This window comes from Sus scrofa, chromosome 1 (genome assembly GCF_054392235.1).
Source record: "Sus scrofa isolate SSC_HxYL_T2T_F1_AM1 chromosome 1, Sscrofa_HxYL_maternal_Yorkshire_Landrace_v2.0, whole genome shotgun sequence".
Taxonomy (NCBI): domain Eukaryota; kingdom Metazoa; phylum Chordata; class Mammalia; order Artiodactyla; family Suidae; genus Sus; species Sus scrofa.
In genome coordinates, this window is record NC_139383.1 from 112,410,401 (window position 1) to 112,427,833 (window position 17,433).

A 17,433-nucleotide genomic window follows, 5' to 3' on the forward strand; every position below is an offset into this window, starting at 1 on the left:
CTCATGTTTGTCATTCATATTGCTGCTTCTACTTTTTATAAAGTTAACTCTTTTACTGTCTCCAATAATGGTTTTAATTGTGCACTTGCATTTTTATTTTGTTGCAATTCTTCCTTTTGGACCTCATTGCCCTCTTCATTTCATCATGTCTTTTTATTCCAACCTGTTATTTCTTCATTATATTCCAATTCTCTTTTAGAGAGTTGATATTTCTTTATAAATTTGAAAATACCAGTGTTCTGTGAAAGAACCTCCTTCTGGTTTTGTAAGACAATTATCCTACAAAATTGTTATGTCTCTTTAGCCTATTCTTATCTTTATTTTAGATTTAAGTATTTTTAATCTATTGACTCTGAAATGAAGGAAGATCTATTCAGATCAATGTGTGTCAACCCTCAGTTTATTTGAATTGTTCATGGTCCCCTTGTTGGAAATTACAATGACTCTGGCTCAGGTCATCAGTGTCAGAAAGTGAGACACATGGACAAGGAGAAATCTCAACAAGGCTCTTTACTTCTGCAGAAGGGCACGGGCACTCCAAAAAGTGTGCACGCCAAACAAAGGACCCTCCCCTATTTATCCCTAAGGCAGATGATTTACCCCATTGGTCAGGTCAGAGCCCACACTCTTCCCCGTTGGCTAATTTGAAACACATTGTTAATGGGAGAAAAGGGAAAGGGGAGGAGTGGGGGTCACAGGAAGGCAAAACCAGAGCAAAATGGAGTAACCAAGATTTCCTTTGATAGAAAAGACACCATTGCAGGACCCCATTGCAAGATTCCAAATACTCCTTCTAACTGCCAAGTAGAGTAAATGAAAAAGAGCAATGTACTGGAATGCAGTGGAGAAAGAGATTAGAGGTAGCAATATATAACTGCTGGGTGCCTGATGCTTTTTGAGCAGCCAGAGTAACACTTGCCTGGATTTTTGGTTTGTATAAACTTTTCACGTGTAATCTGAAGGTCATTTTGTATGATCGCTAGCAATGTGATAGGATGGCCCATCAATTGGGCTTCCTTGAGGTTTTATTGGCCTTGTAGATTGTGGGGAAAAAAAAGAAAAAAAATTCTGATTCATTGTCAGGGACAACTCTTCAAATGTCATTGTAATTGTTGAGTATTAGGTATTTTTTAAACACCTAGGTTTTGTCCGACTTTCTATTTAACTAAGTATAATCTTATTTTTTATTTACCAATATCTTATTTCCATATTTGTATTTCTTTCTCCTTTCATTTGTGACTAATCTATCCCCCCTCACCTTAACTTTAGAAACTCATAATTTGATACGATAACTATTAAGGCAATTATTCCTGAGATAACCCAAATGTTCTCATTAGCAGTTCAAAAGATTTCTCGAAATAAATAACAGAAGTAATTTTTCCCAGATTTCTTTCAGGTATTAATTAACATTCTTCTTTATAAATTAATGACAGTCTTTTAATTTCCTTGTCTTTGCTAATAATGTCTATTCTGACTCTTTATATAAGTTTGACAAAATACCTCTTAGTAGAACAATTTCTCACCTTCTTAATATTAAGGATTTAATTCTTATGCTATTCTTCGACTATGTAGTGTATTTCCCTCAGCTACTTCTCTTTTTATTCAAGTGAAAACTGTTCTTTGGTACGGAACTCTCTGAAAAAAATGGCAGCATTTTAATTTTGTAGATGCAGCTCCTTATTTGTCATTAATTGTTCCTATTGCTTCCTGAAATAGGATGTTTCAAGAAATTGACTCTAACAGCTACTCTAGAGGTATATTGTGGGCTTAAGTGTATTTATTTATTTGTTTGTTTATTTGTCTTTTTAGGGCTGTACCTGCAGCATATGAAGGTTCCCAGGCTAGGGATTGAATAGGAGCTGTAGCTGCTGTCCTATGCCATAGCCACAGCAATGCCAGATCCTTAACCCACTGAGTGATGTCAGGGATCAAACCCGTGTCCTCGTGGATACTAATCAGATTTGTTTCCACTGAGCCACAACAGGAACTCCTGTGGGCTTAAATTTAAATTAGACAATGTATATAAATTCCTTACTACAACTTCCAGTACTTGATAAAAGCCTAATGAGTGCTACTTCTGAAAGTCTCTGCACTCAATCTTTCCCTTGGATATTTGTGAACCTTTTCATACACTTGAAAATATATAAATAGGAATTTAACAAATTTGTCATTTGGGTGTAGTTCTAATGTTATAGGTATAACATGCAGTATGCAGGTGCTGTAGAAAAAAACTTTTCAGAAGGATGGTATTATAATTTTTTTTTCCTTTTCTTAGTATATACAACCAGATTTAGTGCCTTTTATAAAAATGGAAGGCATGGTGCTAAGAGTACCAACAAGCCAAAGGATAAATCTGTCTATCTTATAATTTATACACCAACTGAAAAAATGTGTGTATCTATATACAAATAGGTATATATGTGACTGTAGTCCAAATGAGACAGTCAGATACCTTTAGATAAAGACAAAATTCCAATAGAATACTGAGTATTAAGCTAAAGTTCATAGACGCCTCATGAGGAAGATGGTATGTGGGAAGGGCTTTAAATAATAAATAAGACCAAAATCTTTAGAGATGGAAAAGGGCTATTCAGATAAAAGAAGTCATTATATGAGCAAAAAGATGTAAAGGTTAGAATTATATAGGACAAAAATTGGAACTAGTAAATATTTCAGTTTGGGGAGTTTTTTTTTTTGGAGTATATGGTTTGCAGGGAAAAAATGTAGGAAGTACATTTACAAGTCAATGGAAGTTATGCAATGGTGATCTAAGATACTTTATTACTAATAAGGAACCACTGTATATAAAGTTTTATTCTTTCATTTATAAATGCTTGTTGAATATTTACTCTATACCAAATGACTGAACTGGTACTGGAAAAACGACAATGATCAATATGAATATGATCTCTGTCTTGATGGAGTTTTGCTTGTGGAGACAAAGAATAGATTGGCATAATAATTATAATTGTAATGAGTGCTATAAACTAAGACTGAGATTCAGACATATTATCTAGAGATTATTCATAATCATTGATGGAGGATAGAGACAGTTTAGATAGCAAAAATCTTCTTCAAGGAGGTAACATTTAGACGGAAACCACAGGATACAAAGGGATAATCCAAGTGCATACCAGGAACACAGACTATTCCAGATGGAGGGAAAAACTGAACAAGGCCCAGGTTGGGAGACAGCCATCTAAGAAAAGATGGTAAGTGCAGTTGCTTTTCACTGAGCAAGAGAGAAGAGTAGAAGGAAGAGGTTAGGGATTTGGAATTGGGCCGGATCATGCTACCTCTTGCAAAGCATACTATTGAGTTTAGGTTCCAAAGTACATAGGATCCCCTCAGGGACTCAAATTTTGGTGTACCAAAATTAAAAAAAAAAAAAAAACTGTACACACAATCTCACCTAGGCAGAGTCACATAGCACTCTTTGCTGTCTGTGATCGCTCTTATCTTACAATCCTGGTTCTCGAGGAGTAAAGAGACAAATCTCAGTCTTATCAATGAAAGGAGTCTCTCGTTTCTTTCTCATTTAAAGCAGCCTCTTTAGCTAAGTTTTTTTTTTTTTTTTTTTTTTAGTCTGTTTGTTTTTTTGATAAAGTCATGAAATTCAAAGTTCTAACTGCCTGTCACAATTGCAGAAAAGCAGTTAGAACTTCACAAAAGCCAGAGTTTTGCCAATTCTTTTCAACATGGTTTCTGTGGAAGCATCTAAGTTTTCCTGGTATGCCTGACCGAATGTGGATCCTCACTGAATCCAAGTTCCCTCACTCCCTCTCATTACTGGGAACTCTGTTGGGTATTATTGCCAAGGTTTGTACCTGAAGACACAGAATTTTTTCTTTGAACACAATGGGATCCAATGATTCCCCTCGCTGAACTGGCCCAATCTAAACTCTGTCACTCTTACATCTCTGAGTCTCAGCCTTGTCTTCCACCTGGACCCCAGGTAGGCTGTCTACTGTACATCCTCCATTTGGGAGTTACCCTGAACCTGGCCATGATAATTGTATGGTGGACTCAATGACTCTCCACTCAGACATCCCCCAAATATCCCACTGACAGAATGCTGGAATAATGGATCCCTTACTTTATAGGCAGGTTTTACCACCAGTATTCTGCTTAGCTTATCAAGCCACCATCTTCCTTCTCTGCAATACCTAGCCTTTTGAGGTGTTTCACTGCAAGAATTCTATAAGCCACAGTGCATAAGAGTCCAAGAGTTCTCTGGTTTTGGCTTCCCTCCCTCCCTGCCTAGGGTTTATATCATCTCTTGCTTCTTGTCCTAGGGTTTTACCCTAGAGAAGGGTGTCAGGACACTTATATATGACCTCAATATTTTCATTTCTCCTTGCATATCTCTGTCCACTGCTGTATCATGTCTTGTCCAATAGAAACTTTATGCTTCCTTTTCAGTTTCTTTTCATGTGTGTGTGCTTTTTAGTGCCACACTTGTGGTATATGGAAGTTCCCAGGCTAACTTCAAATCAGAGCTGCAACTGCTGGCCTATACCACAGCCACAGCCACAGCCACACCAGATCCGAGCCATATCTGTGACCTACACGTCAGCTCAGCTCATGGCATTGCTGGATGCTTAACTCACTAAGTGTGGTCTGGGATTGAACCCGCATCCTCGTGTACATTAGTCAGGTCTGTAACCCTCTGAGCCACAACAGGAACTCACATTTTCAGTTCTGGTGAAAATCTTCCTTGTGTCATATCTCGGAAATCTTCACTACGTGCATATTTATAAGTACCTTCATTTCCCTTTAGGCATGGAAACCACTGAGTCACTTCTTATGAAGCACAGGGCATGAGGAAATAGAGTGAATCAAAATTTTATTAATTTAATATTTATAAAAATAGTGTGTCAGTTATGTGTCTGTTATGTGTATTAAAATAGCAATCTGGCTATTATGTAGAGAATGAATTCCAAGTAGCCAAAGTGAAAAAAACCTGTAGGAAATGTGTGATTCAGTGATGTTAAAAAATGTAATAAAGTGGATATACTTGAAAAGTGCTTTTGAAGTAGCAACAAACATAATTGAAGGTGTATTGAATGGGGTGAATTTCTGGCTTCAACAGTCTTTAAATTTGTAGTAATACATTCTATTACTACAAAAGTTTAATTTTTAAAGAGCCTGTGTTATATCCTGGAAGAGATTTCAACATGTAGCTGACTGTTTGAATCTAGAACAGATAAGAAAGGTCTGGTCTGGAGACATAAATTTAGAAATTGCCAATATACAGATGATACCTAAAGTCACAGGTGACTTAGTGTAAACAGAGAGTTGGGGCTAAAGTGAGCCTCAAGAGAGTCCAGAACAGAGATATTGGGTAGAGGACAACTAGATGATCAGGCATAGAAAGGGTGACCAATAATAGGAAAAAGCAGGAGTTTCCTTTTAGAGGAAAGTAACAGGCAAAAGAAATTTGTATGGCAAAAAAAAAAAAAAAAAAAAAAGAAAAGAAAAAAAGAAAAAACATTGGGGAAGGAGGAAAAATCAGCTGTGTTAAAAAGTTGGTAAGATGTTGGTGAGACAAAGATAAAATAGTGAATATTAATTTGTTCATGTGATCATTGATAGGATAACCAAGCCCACTTAGTATCCAAGGAACAATCCCACTTTATGCATCTCGCCCTCATGTAGTTAGTAGGTAGAGTAGTAGTTAGCATAGTTTAGTATCTACTTCACTTTCAAATTTTTTTCTGGTAAAGCAGACTGTATTTTTTTTAAATTTTAAAATAATCTCAAACTTTCACAGAAGTTCCAAGAATAATACAAATAATTTTTCCAGCAGTATTTCACAGTAAGCTAACATATGCCCCATCAACCTTTATTACTTTACTAAGTACTTCCTATAACTAGGATATTCTCTTTCATTAATCATAGTAAAGTCATCAAAATCAAGAAATGAACACTGACACATTGCTAACACTTAATTCTCAAATATCATTAAGTTTTAACCATTGTCCTGGTATACTTAAACTTTTAAAATAACCCCATTTGGATGATAATCTATGTGGTGGTCATACTAGTTATTAGTAACAAAAGCAAGAGTAGTTTCAGTGAAAGAGTATGGCAGGAAGCCAAATTACTAGACAGACATGTAAGACAGAACAGGAAGTTATGAAATAAATATAGTACCTATGCAAAAACTCTTTGAGGACGTTATGCTATGAAAAAGAGTAGAAGAACAGGAAAGTAATCAGAAGGTTAACTGGATCTTATGTGTTCTAAAAACAAACTCTAAAATCACTCATAATGATTCTTTTAAGAAACCTAGTTGATTTCCAAGTCAAATTCACCTGCATCATATGTTTTCAGAGTAGATAGCTGTGAGGTTTCAGGAAAAGACCTGTAGACCAGGGACGATAATCAAACACTCCCAAGAGTGTTGTTTTTTGTTTGTTTGTTTGTTTATTTTTGAACTCTATCTTGCAGAAGTGTGGGAGGATAAATTTCTGTTGCTTGAAGCCACTAAATTTGTTGTAATCTGTTATAAGAGCCACAGGAAACCAATATGCCAAGACTGAGTAAAACACAACCAAGACCATGAAGTCTAAAAGGTAATGAAAAAAGAGACAAATGCTAAATCCAAAAAGATGAGAGGCAATGCTTTGGAGGAGAGAAGGAGATGAAGTCAAAAGTTTGTGTTACTGCACAGACAAGTTCGGTTTAAGTGTATAAGCTATGACTGGTAAATGAGAGTTCTTGGCTATTGTCTAGAGGATCAGTTAGTAGTTGTGGTATTTGTTTTTTTTAAATGGACCCTCCAGGTTTGGCAATTGGGAGGATGAACCTGAGGTGATCCATCTCCCAGTCAAAATAATTCATCTTTAAATTGAAAGGAGGCCCTTAAAAACATTTTTATATACCCATGTAATATACCCATTATTCACAATAGTTAAAAGTGTGGAAGCAACCCACATGTCCATTGACAGATGAATGCATAAGAAAAACCTGGTATATACATACAATGGAATACGTCTCAGCCTTTAAAAGAAAGAAAATTTTGACATATCCTATACCATGGATGAATCTTGAAGATATTACACTAAATGAAAGATATCTATCACCAAAAGACAAACGCTGTATGATTTCATCTATATCAGGTATTTAGAGTAGCCACCTTCATAGTGACAGAAAGGAACTGGGGTAGAGGAGTAAGGGGAGTTTTTGTTTAATGGTTATAGTTCCAGTTTAACAAGATAAAAGGAATTACGGGGATAGATGGTGGTGATGGGAGCACAGTGATGTAGAAGTGTTCAATACCACTGAATTGCACCCTTAAAAATGATTACAGTGGCGCTCCCACTGTGGCACAGTGGGTTAAAAATCCAACTTCAGTGGCTTAAGTCACTGTATAGATTCAGGTTTGATTCCTGGCAGAGTGAGTTAAAGGATCTGGCGTTGCTGCAGCTGTAGAACAGTTTGCAGTTGCAGCTCAGATTTAATCCCTAGCCTGGGAACTTCTATACACCATGACTACAGCCATTAATAATAATAAAAAAAAAAAGTTAAAATGTTAAAGTTTATGTTACATGGATTTCATTTGACACAATGAAAAAGAATTAGTATTTAGAGTTACCAAGTTACCATCCACTGTGCCTTGAACAGATGCCTGATTTTCTGAGCAAGAGCTTATTGTTTTCCTTTATTTTCATCTATAATACAAGGGAATAATATCTAGCTTCCTCCTTCATAGATTTCTTATGTGTATTGAATCAAATACCATAAATTAATATACTTTATAAGTTATAACATGCTACTTTATAGCTTACAAAGCTATGGCAATATTCATTATCAACATTTGCGCCCAGGGAACTGTGACCTAGCCATACTTTAAGATTTGAAACACGAGTAAGGAGAGGAGTGTGTAGGGAATTTTACTGGAAATCCCATACCTGATTAGGATCCAAGGCTCTTCTGAAGATTTCTGTGAATTTCCATATGAATAGAGTCACATATATAGACCCAAGATCTTGTTTGTGGGTGATCAGATTCCATTGGGTATCATGTTAACTCAATCATTTTTCTCATTAAAAATAAACAAAAAAGTATAACTGGAAGTTCTTGCCATGGCACAGAGAGTTAAGAATCTGACTGTGTTGCTGCAGAGGTGCAGGTTCAAACCCTAGCCTAGCACAGTGGATTAAAGGATCTAGCACTGCTGCAGCTGCTGTGCAGGCCATAGCTGTGGCTTGGATTTGACCCCTGGCCCAGGAACTTCAATATGCTACAGATGGAGCCATAAAATAAAATTTTAAAAATGTATGTATATAAGTGGTAGACTTCATTTGAGATCAACTTGAGGACAGAAAGGAGAGAGAAGGTCTAAGATGGTTTTACATTCACTTGTAGCCATGTGAAAATGCCAATTTAAAAATGCTGCTGTATAGCACAGGGAACCATATCTAATCACTTGTGATGGAACATGATGGACGATAATGTGAAAAAAGGAGGGGTGTGGGTGTGTGTGTGTGGGTGTGTGTGTGTGGAAAGAGAGAGAGAGAGAACAGGGTCACTTTATACAGCAGAAATTGACAGAACATTGTAAATCAACTGTAATATTTTCTTTAAAAGGTTTCTTCCGTAGCCCTATTATCAGAAGGTAAGACACACTGACTCTGAAACCATATCCTTGCATTATCTCTCAGACTTGCCTCTGTTTCCCTTCCTCTCCTGGTCTCTCTGATGTATTCTATTACTCCCTTTCAGGTACAAAAATATAAATTCCTCTCATCTTTTCCTTCAAGGAAGCATTACTGAGACTCTTCAGTTGTCCAGCTTAATGTTGACGGAGCTCTAGGCTCTTACCTCCTAACCAGACAATTAAGTCTCTCTCTCCCTAAAGACCATTTCCTCCTACAGAAGGAAGTGTGTGCTCAGCTGTTTAAACATCTTGCTCACCCTACTATACGGTGATGTTAAATGAAACTTTATCCTGGGATTCTTTTCTCACACTTATTCATCTAAATGAGAGGGAATATCTTCTAAGCCAGACTTTACAGCAAGTAACAAGATTTCATCTTCCTCTGGATTCTCTCAGATCAAATTGGGACCTTCCTTGGACCCAGAGCTCTGAAAGGTGATTCTTTTCAGACTACCTTTTTGGCCTTTTATAACCAAAGGCCTTTCAATTTAATTTTGCCTATAGAAGTCAAACTGATTGACTAAGCAAATGAATGAAGGCATTGATTGAATAAATGAATAAATTTAGTTAAATTGTATATGGCATCAACTCTGAAAAATAAAGTACCACATGAAGTCAAGAGCCAAATATTTGTTAGAAATTAATATATTTTAAAAATTATTCAAAATAAAAAGTTAATATATTTTATATCAATGTTGGGTACAGACCATTGTTTAATTCACCATGAATTACTTTCCGCAGTGAAGGTAGGACTCAAGCTTTCCAAGTTGGAGCTGTTTTCCCAATGTTTTGCAAGAGTTTGCCTTATCTGTTAGCAAATTCAATAATATAATAAACTCTAATGATATTAAGTGCTCATGATGTGCAACATTCTGTGCTAAGAATTTTAAGTACATTTTCTCATATACTACATAAAACAACACTCTAATATGTGAAACACTAATGTTGCTAGTTTATTGATAAGGAATTTGAAACTAGGGTAAAGATGTACTTGTCTAGATGTACTTATCATTACACACTTACCATACATCACCTACTCAGTGTATAATAGCTGGATCTTGAACCAGATCCACTCTGTCAGCTCTAAAATATGTGCTTTTTTTTAATCACCAAATTGAATAACATTCAACTACCAGTCCTAAGGAATTATTTAAGAGTGTTTCTCAAACTTTAATGATTATAAAATCCACCTTGAATTACTGTTACACCATCAAACCCTAGGCTCCAACTCTAGAGATACTGATTCTGTTGATCTGAGGTAGAATCTGAGAATCTGTAATTTTAACAAGCTTCCCAGTTGATCTCTATTCTCATAACTGAGCAGGATCCTATGGGGCCTTCCTGGAAAAGACCCCACCCCCCGCCATGTCCTTTGCCTATCTCTTGTTTGTCAAAAAACAAAAAAACAAAAGAAACAAACAAAAACTTTAGCCTCTTAGACTCTCCCTGAGTTCCAAAGAATAAATTTAATCAGAGAAATGAGAAAATGCAAAAGCAAAGGAAAACAGTCAAGCAAGACAAAATAATAACAGTTTAGCCATTAAACAATGTCAAAGACTTTTAGTTTCACCTCAAGGGCTATAGATAGTATTCTGAGCTAAGTCCTTTGAGCTGTTTTAGAGATGACAAAACCTTAACCAGGTGGAAAAAGTTAAGTGCATGCTGCTCACAGGCACACAGACCCAAGACTAGTTGGAACCAGAAGGTTGATGATGTTGACTCCCAGTTGCCTCACTACCAACCAGAAGAATGTCTACTACCTGATCACACACCCCCATTCCAACCCCCCTCACCTGTCTTTAAAAACCCTTCCTGTGGAGTTCCCTTTGTGGCTCAGGGGTAACAAACCTGACTAGCATCCATGAGGACGTGGGTTTGATCCCTGGCTTTGCTCAGTGGGTTAAGGATCCAGCATTGCTGTGGCTGTGGTGTAGGCCAGCAGCTGCAGCTCCAATTTGACCCCTAGCCTGGGAACTTCCATATGCCATAAATGCAGCCCTAAAAAGCAGGAAAAAACAAAACAAAACAAAACTTTCCTGAAAGCCTAGGCGAGTTTGTGTTTTTTAAGCACTACCAGCTGGGACCCCTTGCTTGGTGCCCTGTAGTAAACAGCACTTTGCCTCACTACAACCCAGTCCCAGGAGATTGACTTTACAGCACATGGGTGAGTGGACCCATGTTTGGTTCGGTAGCAGCAACGCGCATCAGTAAAAACCTTGCTGTGTTGTACTCAAGAGAAAATCCAATTCAAACTTCTCATTTAAATTTTAAATTTAAAAAGAAACCATAATGCCTCAAGCCCCTGAACAACTTAGGGTAGAAAACTTTCATGCACGTCTCTATTTTCAGGTTGTGCCTGGGAGATAAAGTGAAAGAAAACTGCTTCCTGGATACCACAAACTTTAGTTCCAGAACTGCCTTTCCCCCAACCTGGTTGGCCAGACGTGGATCCTGGGTCCATCCCTGAACCAATCACTGTAATCAAGTGGTTGGAATTTGCTATTTTCTCAGTCTTGTTCATTCACTCCTCCCTGGAAGCCCAGGGGTAAGGTCAATTATTTTGAAGCATATGGGATGGGAATAGGGGAGAGGAGGGTACTATAGGTCATTATTAGAAGAAAGTAGGAATGGATACAGGGTGGCAAAAATAACTAGACTCCTGTAGGTAAAATGAAAAGTTCATAAGAATAAACTATGTCAGCTGCTTTATGAAACTATCAAAATCATATATGAGTGGGAAGTCCCCCTTCTAATGGCAAAGATATTTTGAATGTGAAGCTTCTGCCCTCCAAATCTATACAGTCAGACTATTCCACAAAGCCATCAGTATTATTCATATCATCTGTATGTCTCAAGCAGACACATTTTCTTATATTCTTAGACACATATTCTTATCCGGTGCAGAGGGAAGAGAAATGGAACTAAATGAGTCTTCTCATTTTGCACAGTTCTCTTTTGCTTTAGCTTTTTAAAAAAACAATCCTATTTTTTGTAAAGTTAAGCTGCATTCATGTTAAATTATAAAGTGAGGCTTTGGAAATTTGTATCTGAGTTTTTTACTTCAGTTTCGAGAAGGAAAACGTTTACTAAATTAAGATGAAATAGCTTTACTACTTTTTTGCAATTCTCATTTAAAATTGGATATGCTTTATCGCTAAATATTTCCTAAAATAAAACTTTATAACCATCTGGATTTAGTGCTTTCTGGCTGATATTTCTTGGAGATAAATGGTTTCTTAATGACTCTTTTGATCCCAAAGGATATAATAGACTTCAAAATTATGTGTTTGAACAACCCAAAAAGAGCCAATTTGATTTCTGGATCTTCTTTACCTAAAATTGCATTTCAAAATTTTAAGTATATCAGAATATTTTTCTAGGAAGTTCTGAGCCCTGAGTCAGATACTACTGTTCTTTATAATTACAACTTTATATATGATAATATATATTATTTTTCTATTCTTCTTTTTAAAATTTTTTGCAATTTTCTTGTACTTAACTCTCTTCTTCCCCTTTGGAGGTACATCAAACATAAAGGGGATATTAATTTTCATATGGTGAGTAAAAATAATTCTCAATTAATGTTTTTCTTCAAGTCATAATGAAATCAGGTCTAGAATAAAAACAGAAGGTTATGGAAATCACCTGAATATTACTCATATAGGAGAACATTCTACCGATGTCTGTTTATATAAATATCTAATGTAATGTAGATAAATGTTATTTAAAGAATTGTAGCTAAGACTCTGTTACAAATATGAACTGCAAACACAGGTATCTATGGATATGCAGAATGCCCCAGTTACATAATTTTCCTCCCTCTCTAACTGATATTTTAATGTTAATACCACATAAAAAAGTGAATAAGAGAGATTATTTCAGGTAATCAATTTTAACACAGATGAACTTCAGCATTTAAGCCACTAAAAATAGAACCCCTGAACATCAGCTTCTTAATGTATAAAAGTTGGGAAATGACACCTATTTGCAACTACTTTTGAACTTTGGATCTTTGAAAGTGCTCAGGGCATGGAACATTCATTCCACACTTTTTAATACATCTTTCAGGTTTGTTTCTTCTGCTAATTGACAAATTTTGCATCTTAGTGTTGAATAACAGAAAAAAATGTTACCATCCACAATTTGAAGGTGAGAAAATAGGAAAGTAAATCCTAATCCTCAAAATATGAGATTTAAGAGGTAATAAAAAATGGAATAAATTGGAAGTGACCTTGAACTCTTCTAGACTAACGTTCAAGAATGTTCATAGAGATTCGATTTGAACTCTAAGTCCTTCCAGCGGTATAATGGAGACTAGTTGCTAGGGATCAAAATCAGACTTAAGCAACAATGGGAAATGTACTGGTTCACATAGACAAACATTAAGAACATAAGAAAGTATATATGCAAATCAGGGACACTGGTACAAAAAGTACTCCCTCAGATTAGTTGTTCCAACAAGACTGGAGGATGGAAGATGTCTGCAGATGGGGCTGGATTGGACCCACATAGCCTTGCCTCAGCTCTAGTTAATACAATTCCTGGGAAGACCCCTTTGACCTACTCTGAGGAATGTGCCCTTTCTTGGACCAAACAACACACAGGTAGATAGAATAACATGATTGGTCAGTCTGGGCCAAGTGATCATACCTGTGCCTAGGGAGACACAGGTACTTGATAGCTGCAACCAAAACAGCATAACTGGGGCAGGTCGGGGTATAAGGAAGGGAAAGAAGAGTGTAGATGATGAGAGAGAGAAGTATACTATAAGAAGCTCTTTCTAGAAAAACAAAAAAAGCTGCTCTTTTTAAATGAAAGCATTCTGGGGTAGAAAATAAATCAACACTGTCTATTTCAACATTCTATGTATCAACATCTAACTTATATCATAAAATACCAAAACAGATTGTGAAAATAAATGAGAAGAAAATTGTAAAATCATATATATTTCAATGTAAGCAATAGCAAGGTAATATAGTAGCTATGTGAGAAATATTCCTATTTAGAATTTTTTTCCCACATCGTCAATGCGACTGAAGAGACTTATACATCTAGACAAATTTGTGCTGAAGATTTGTGCTTGTTTTTCTAGTAACTTTCCCTATTTTAGGCATCAATTATCCCCCAGAGTGCTAATAACCTCCAAATCTCATTCAAAATTAGCATCACCTATCATTAAAAATATAAAAATGGACTGATGTCTTGTGTTCATGAATTCTTCTTCAATCTGTGAATGGTAAGTGCCAGTAGAGGAACAGTTTCATTTCAGAACTTTCTGAACACGGCCAGCAAGCTCCTGCCAAAAGTGCGACATTCACCATTCTAATGCCAGGAGCAGTTTCACATAGTAGCATCCTTTGGGGAATCTGTTATTCATTGTGTGTTCTGGAGATGCTTGATCACCTGAGACAGACACATCCCTGAATGCATGGAGCTTCTATTTGTTGGGTTTGGGCCCAGAATTTACAAAGAGGGCTTTTCAATGAGTGTTACATATATGCTGAGAACTATGAGTTGTGTATTAACATAGCTTTCTCTCACACAAGAGAGGAAAGAAACACTGGCCCATGTCAACACTGGCCAATCTGGCACATTTTCAGAGGTGTGTTTAGACTTGGCTTAGGAGAAGAAAATGACAACATATATGGAGCAGCGTTGTTTATATACTCTTAATCTTTTAAATGTGTTTTTTTTTTTTAACATGAGTAGTTGAGAAATGTCTCTTTATTCATTTAACAAGTTTTGCTAAACTTCTACCATGATCCTCATCTATATGACATGGATGAATAAAGCTTGGTTTATCTCATCAGTGTTTCCTGTATCAGAATGCAGTTTTTTTAAATATGAAAATAAAATATTTTGAAAAACCTTAAAAGGAGAAATCAATAATAATACAATAATAGTGGGGGAGTTTAACACCCCACTTACAGCAATGGACAGATCATCCAGACAGAAAATAAATAAGGAAACACAGGCCCTGAATGAAGCATCAGACCAGATGGACTTAATAGATACTTATAGGACATTCCATCCAAAAACAACAGATTACACATTCTTCTCAAGTTCACACAGAACATTCTCTAAGATTGATCACATCCTTGGCTACAAATCAAGACTCGGTAACTATAAGAAAATTGAAATCATATCAACATCTTTTCCAACCACAATGTTATACAACTGGAAATCAACAACAAGGAAAAAACTGCAAAAAACACAAACATGAGGGACTAAACAACATGCTACTAAACAACCAATGGATCACTGAAGAAATCAAAGAGGAAATTAAAAAATACCTAGATGCAAATGACAACAAAGATACGACACTCCAAAACCTATGGGATGCAGCAAAAGCGATTCTAAGAGGATTATAAGCAATACAGGCCTACCTCAGGAAACAAGAAAAAGCTCAAATAAACGACCAAACTCTACGTCTAAAGCAGCTCGAGAGAGAAGAACAGACGAGACCTATAGTAGAAGGAAAGAAATCATAAATATCAGAGCAGAAATCAATGAAATAGAATCAAAGAAAACCATAGAAAAGATCAATGAAACGAAAAGCTGCTTCTTTGAAAAGATCAACAAAATTGATAAACCCTTAGCCAGAATTATCAAGCAAAAAATAGAGAGGACTCAAATCAATAAAATTAGAAATGAAAAAGGAGAAGTAACAACGGACATCAGAGAAATACAAAGGATCATAAGAGACTGATATATGCAACTGTACGCCAATAAAAGGGAAAACCTAGAAGAAATGGAAAAATTCTTAGAAAACTACAATCTTCCAAGACTAAACCAAGATGAAATAGAAAAGATGAACAGACCAATCACAAGTACTGAAATGGAAACTGTGATTAAAAAACTTCCAACAAACCAGATGGCTTCACAGGTGAATTCTATCAAACATTTAGAGAAGAGCTAACACCTATCTTTCTGAAACTATTCCAAAAAAATTGCAGAGGAAGGAACACTCCCAAACTCATGAGGCTACCATCACCCTGATACCAAAACCAGATAAAGATACCACAAAAAAAGAAAATTACAGGGAAATTTCACTGACGAACATAGATGCAAAAATCCTCAACAAAATGCTAGCAAATCAAATCCAACAATACATTAAAAGGATTGTACATCAGGATCAAGTGGGATTTATCCAAGGGATGCAAGGATTCCTCAATATCCACAAATCAATCATTGTGATACACCACATTAACAAACTGAAGAATAAAAACCACATGATCCTCTCAATAGATGTGGAAAAAGCCTTTGACAAAATCCAACTCCATTTCTGATTAAAACCCTTCAGAAAGTGGGCATAGAGAGAACCTAACTCAACATAATAAAGGCCATATATGACAAACCCACAGTGAACATCATTTTCAATTGTGAAAAACTCAAAGAATTCCCACCAAGATCAGCAACAAGATAAGGATGTCTGCTCTCACCACTACTATTCAACATAGTTTTGGAAGTCCTAGCCATGACAATCAGAGAAGTAAAAGAAATAAAAGAAATCCAAATTGGAAAGGAAGAAGTAAAACTATCACTATTTGCAGATGACATGATACTATACCTAGAGAATCCTAAAGACTCTACCAGAAAACTGTTAGAGCTCATCCAGAAACTTGGCAAAGTCACAGGATACAAAATTAATACACAGAAATCGACTGCATTTTTGTATACTAACAATGAAAGATTATAAAGAGAAATTAGGCAAGCAATCCTATTTATCATTGCATCCAAAAGAATAAAATACTTAGGAATAAACCTACTTAAAGAGACAAAAGACCTGTATTTTGAAAACTATAAGATGCTGATGAAAGAAATAAAAGATGATGCAAACAGATGGAAAGACATACAATGCTCTTCGTTTAGAAAAGTCAATATTATCAAAATGACGATACTACCTAAGGCAATCTACAGATTCAATGCAATCCCTGTCAAATTACCACGGACATTTTTCACAGAACTTGAGCAAAATATTTTAAAGTTTGTTTGGAAGTGCAAAAGACCCAGAATAGCCAAAGACATCCTGAAAATGAAAAATGGAGCTGGAGCAATGAGGCTCCCAGACTTAAGACTATACTACAAAGCAACAATCATCAAAACCACATGGTACTGGCACAAAGACAGAAATATAGATCAGTGGAACAGGATAGAAAGCCCAGAATTAAACCCATGCACCTACAGTCAACTAATCTATGACAAAGGAGGCAAGAATATCCAATGGAGAAAAGACAGCCTGTTCAATAAGTGGTGCTGAGAAAATCGGACAGTCACATGGAAAAGAATGAAATTAGAACACTTCCTAACACCATACACAAAATAAACTTAAAATGGACTAAAGACTTAGATATAAGACCAAATACTATAAAACTCTTAGAGGAAAACATAGGCCACACACTCTCTGACAAAAAACGACAGCAACATCTTCCCAGATCCACCTCTTAGAGGAATGATGATAAAAACAAAAATAAACAAGTGGGACTTAATTTAACTTAAAAGTTTGTGCACAGCAAAGGAAACCCTAAACAAAACAAAAAGACAACCCACAGAATGGGAGAAAATCTTTGCAAGTGAATCAACTGACAAGGGATTAATCTCCAAAATTTATAAACACCTCCTACAGCTCAATACCAAAAAAACAAACACCATCAAAAAATGGGCAGAAGATCTAAACAGACAGTTCTCCAAAGAAGACATACAAATGGCCAAAAAACATGAAAAGTTGTTGGACATCAGTCATTATTAGAGAAATGCAAATCAAAACT